Below are 5,301 nucleotides of genomic sequence, written 5' to 3' on the forward strand. Positions count from 1 at the left end.
GGGCTTGCACATACGCTTTGTGTGAGGAAAAGCGCCTTGTGGTGGGCAAGCTGGAGAGGAATGCTCTGGGAGGTGACGGGAGTTCAGGGCCCTCGGCCATCCCAGCCGCCTTCGATCCGTGGGGGGCGGGGTGGGGGCCGCACTAGGTACCCGCTGAGGGGGTGCCCCCGGGGACCGTGCCCCACCTGACTGGGTGCTGTCTGCTCCCATAGCTTCGTGTCTGAGCCCGAGGGAAGGCCTGCAGCTTGATGGACAGCACCGCGGGGAGCGCGTGCTGGGCAGGTGGAGCACCTGGCCCGCGAGGCTCGGGACGGGTCCGCTGGTTCCTCCCGCAATACGACGTGGGCCACGTGGAATGGTCATGTTCTCGATGTCCTGGTAGAGCCGCCGCGCCCACAGCCACCTCGAGCAGGTGAGCCTCGGGCACTCACCTGGCGCTCATGGCCTGCATGTTTGTGTCACAGAGGAGGAGGCCCGCCCCGTGGGCCTGACTTGCTCTCCAGTGAGCTGCTGCCGGGCTTCACCTCGGTGGGCTTCAAGGACAAGAGGGGGAGCCAAGGTTCGTCCCCAGCCCTCAGCAACAGGGGTGGGCAGGGAGGTGGTGGGTGTGGCGGGGTGTGGCGGGTGGTCGCTCTGCCGGTTCCTGCTTCAGGGTGTTCCTTGTGTGCCTTGTTCCTGACCCCGCTTCGCATTTTAGCACTCATCACGTTGAGGTCAACTAAAGCGACAGGAATAAAAACGATAGTGGGCCCAGGTTTTCTTGTGAAATGCAGTGAGCATCCTGGTCCTGTCGCATAGATCTCACCTTTGTCACTGTTGCGCCCTGTCCTTTCTGTCCCGAGGCATTTTCAGAAACATCCTGTGGGGCAGAGAATGGGACCCCGGGCCCTGCTGTCTGTCCCTCGTCTGCAGGGAAAGGCCGGCGATGCTGCTCGATACCCATCCGGACACAACGCCGTCACCTGGCCCTGGTGCCATTCGTGCCAAGGCGGGGAAACCCTGTGCTCACACAGACCCAGACTCATCTTTCTGTCCCCTCAGCGAGGGCCAGCCCTGTGTTGGCTTGGTGCCCGGCAGTGTGTGGGGCTGGGATTCCCCAGCTGGTCGGTGCCCTCTGCCCGATCGTTAACCCCCTGACCGTGATGCTCTTCCACTCCCAGGGCTCACTCCCTCGCAGAAGCCTGGATCGTTTTCCTGTGGTCAGGCCGCAGAGGTCAAACGGTGAGGAGCTGATTCTGTGGGGTGCACACCGAAACCTGCTCCTGGGCGAGACCTTCACAGAGACGGTGAGGGGGGCCCCTGGGGTGCTGGCTGTGGGCCAGTGCGGCTCATCAGCCCCTGGAAAGGCCGGGCAGGGCTGTGGTTCATGTCCTTCCACGCGCCTGACGCTGCTCCTCTTTCTCTCTCACTCGCGTCTCTCTCCAGGGCCAACACTGCACTTTCAGTGCAGCATAAGTCACTTTGGTGACTTGAAGTTGGACGAGTTGGAGACCTGCAGAGACAAGACAGGCGTGCAGTGTGCTCTGAGGAAGGTGCCCATCATGGCCACACTTGGAGCCCCTGCTGGCGAGGCGTCCAGGGCCCTGCTTGGGAGCAGGCGGGAGAGACAGCAGCCATGACCATGTTGTCTTCTGCTCTGACCTGCCATGGGCCAGTCCTGAAACTCAGGTCATTCATTCAGGATTTCAGCTTCCAAAGAGACAGAGCTGTGTGTCAGCTGTGGGTGCTCCGTGAACGTGTTGTCTCATGATTATGTTGAGCATCGTAGTTGCTTTTGGGGCGTATTAGTTAGACTGCATGAGTGCTGCAGACCGGGGGCTGCAAGTCTAAGACGAGGTGTGGCCGGGCTGGTTCTCGAAGCCCTGCTTCTTCGCTGGTGGACCATGCCTTCTCCCTGTGTCCTGATCGCCTCTTAAAGGATGCTGGTCACATTGGTGCTGGGTCTGCCTTAGTGATATCACGTCTACTTCATGACATTTTGGAAGGCCCCATCTCCAAGTCAGTTGCATTTGGAGGCCCTGGGGTCAGGACTTTAGCTGACCAGCTTTGAGGGGGAGACACAGTCTCACCCATCACGAAACCATCATATCCATAGAAAGTTTTTGTATGTGTTTTTTGTTTTCTTTGGCAGAATAAAAGTGGTCGCCCCTGTAGAATTTTAGTAATTTTTTCTGAGGAAAATAATTTTGCTATCCTGTAAAAAATGGAGGCTTTATGTATCAGATCCTCTTTTATTCCAGAAAGAGTACAAGGTGTGTTTGCAAAATAAGCTGCAAGAATACAGTTAGTCCCTGACAAAATAAATGAAATCCTTACCCAGATTTTTGTGACATGAAATAAGTAAAAGTGGAAAAGAGGACACTCTTGTAGGGGAGGACGGTGTCAGAACTCAGGGACTGAGGGCAGGCTGCCCCCACCCCTTTGGAGCCTCCACCCAGGCTAGCCCAGGCCTAAGTTCTCCTCATGTCACCCTGTTCGTGGCTCATGACTCTCAGGGCCATCGGTCCCTTGCCATCCAGACTGTCGTCCCCAGACTGTGTCCCTCTACCACTACCTAGTGTCGGCTCCCAGCAGACGTCCAGTCCTGTGTTGCTGCCCAACAAAGAGGGTGGGAATCTCACCTGCCTGGCAGCTGCCGGCAACCACACAGAAGCAGGTCGGGCAGCCTGGGGTGGGAGTGGGCGAATGGTTCGCGGGCCGGGCCGCTTGGTCCTGAGCACTCCTGCCGTGCACACCGCCAGTGTTGCAGTGGGTCCCTGCTCCGCAGTCATGAGTCGTGGCGGTTCTGCTTTCTGTGGGAGCACTTCCTGGGGAGGGGCTTTGCTTCCAGGCCAGCAGCTGGCCTTGCTGCTCTCTGTGAAGGCCTTTGACATCTGGGAGCCCTTCTGAGGCCCTGCTTGGTACTTTGACTCCAGGCCTGTGGGTTTTTGTTCTTTGCCTGCTTTTAAAATGGTAGCTGTTCTATTTTCTTAAGCTAATACTTTTTTTTTTTTTTTTTTTTTTTTTTAGTTGAAGTCTCTGTCGCCTAGGCTGGAATGCAGGGGCACGCTCATGGCCACCCCAGAATTGACCTTCTGGGCTTTGACGATCCTTCCGCCTCAGCCTTCCAAGCAGCGGGAACTACAGGTGCAGCTACTGTGCCTGGCTGATTTTTGATTTATTGTAGAGACGAGGTCTCGCTAAGTTGTCTGGGCTGGTCTCGAATCCGCGGGCTCAGGCAATCCACTCGCTTCGGCCTCCCAAAGTGCTGGGATGACAGGCTGAGCCACCAGTCTGGTCAGCTAATGCCTTCTTATGACCCCCAAATGCAGTCGCTACTAAAAGGTGTGCCCTGAGCGTCCTGTCCCCACACCTGTCCCCTCTGCCTGGTGTGGGAGCGGGACTCTCAGGGCACACCCGTGCACCCCTTACAGTCTGCTTGTGTCTTAAATGTAAAACTGACAAATGATGTGAACACACTTGTTTCAAGGAAGTGGACGTGGCCCGTGCCTCAGTGGCGGGGTGTGTGCTTACACTGCTCTCCCCCTTGCTGACTTTTTTTCTGGAGATCTTTTGAACCTTTTGGGGTCATGGACCACTTTGAAACTCTAGTCAAAAGAGCCAGTTACTTCCCCCAAAGAATAGCAGGTCTCAGGGCTTCATGAAGAATATCCAGGATGTGCACTGGCAGTGGGCTTCTGTGGTCAGGGCCACCCTGACAGGCAACAAGGTCTCGAGGTGGGAGCCCGTGACATGTTTTCCAGCACGTTCTTCCACGCTGCCCCTCTAGGCTGCAGGAGCTTGTGAAGGATACTGAGAGCTACAGCAAGGAAATGGCAGATAACCTTCTGGACCAGGATGTCGTGAAGGATGCTCTTCCAGCTGAAGCATGTGGGCAGGCGCTCCAGGTGGGAAGGGCCTTCCAGAACCTGGAACTCCCAGAGGATACGCTGCTGGGGGTGATCCCCCTGCTCCCCTCCTCAGCGTTTCAGTGCTGCTGTGCAGGTGAATTGTCTTTTAAAGGGTTACGGTGTACATCTGTCCTGGAGCTGTTATGATTTTCTGAGTTCCCAAACTTCTTTCACCAGCTGTCATTTCCCTTCACCCTGACGAGTTTTCTGTCATGTTGCTTGTAGTACAGATATCCCATCAGTGGGCTCTTTGGTTCTCAAATTCATTTTCCCTGCACATGGAGTTTTAGAGTGACTTTTTTTCTCTCCTTCATAAAAGGTGTCTGACTTGCATTGTTTCTGAAGCGTCTAGTCTTCTGTCTTGTTTTCCGTTTGTAACCCGTCTTCTTGTCAGATTCAGAGGTGGCAGACTGTAGCCCAGAGGCCAGACCTGACCTGCAGCCTGCTTCTGTGTGGCCCCCATGCCAAGAGCACGTTTTTGAAAGAAAACAAAGAGGAGGAAACAAGGGGAGGAAGATGGTGCTGCAGGCGGTGTGTGTGGTCGCCAAGCCTCGAATGCTCACGCCTGGGCCCTTGGCGGGACAGTCTGCGGGCCGGTGCTCAGGGTGCGTCTACATTTTCTCTTCATCACTGGTTTTCAGTTTTTCTTTTCCATGGGCCTCGGTGGGCGTATCCTCACGTTTGTTCTGCTTAACACGTGTCGAGTTCCTTTGATCTGTCAGTTTATGGTTTTCATCAACTTTGGAAGATTTTTTTTTTTTTGAGTTGGAGTCGCATTCTTGTCACCCAGGCTGGAGTTCAGTGGCACGCTCATGGCCACCGCAGCCTCGACCTGCTGGGCTTAGGCACTCCCACACCCGGCTAATTTTTTTGATTTTATTGTAGAGATGAGGACTTGCCAGGTTGCCCAGGCAGGTTCAAACCTGCGGGCTCAGGCAGTCTGCTCACCTCAGCCTCCCAAAGCGCTGGGATTACAGGCTGAGCTACTGAGCCCGACTTACTCTATTTTCTTAAGCTAATGCTTTTTTTTTAAAAGTTGAATTCTTCCTCTGTTGCCCAGTCTAGAGTGCAGTGGCACGCTCATGGCCCCCCCAGTATTGACCTGTTGGGCTTAGTATCCTTCCACCTCAGCCTTTCAAGTAGCTAGAACTATAGACACACGCCACCACTCCTGGTTGGTTTTTGTGATTTGTTGTAGAAACAAGGTCTTACCAAGTTCCCCAGGCTGGTTGCAAACCCCCAGAATCAGGCAATCCTCTCGCCTTGGCCTCCCAAAGTGCTGGGATTACAGGCTGAGAGCCACCACGCCCGGCCGAATTTGGAAGATTTTGAGCCGCTATTTCTTCACATATGTTGACAGAAAAGTCAAACTCTGTAAACTACTTAATGAGGTTTATTCTGAGCTGAGTAT

At 54.8% G+C, this 5,301-nt stretch overlaps 1 long non-coding RNA gene across 1 annotated transcript; it reads left to right on the top strand.

Annotated features, from left to right (window-relative positions):
* Positions 1–249: 249 nt before the first annotated feature.
* Positions 250–3,041, top strand: LOC103269684. The gene is made up of 4 exons (XR_504910.1): positions 250–412; positions 1,161–1,286; positions 1,426–1,668; positions 3,010–3,041. It is a non-coding gene; the product is annotated as an uncharacterized LOC103269684 (long non-coding RNA).
* The last annotated feature ends 2,260 nt before the right edge of the window (positions 3,042–5,301 follow it).

This window comes from Carlito syrichta, unplaced genomic scaffold (assembly GCF_000164805.1).
Source record: "Carlito syrichta isolate Samal-C Ts95f unplaced genomic scaffold, Tarsius_syrichta-2.0.1 Scaffold309437, whole genome shotgun sequence".
Lineage (NCBI taxonomy): Eukaryota > Metazoa > Chordata > Mammalia > Primates > Tarsiidae > Carlito > Carlito syrichta.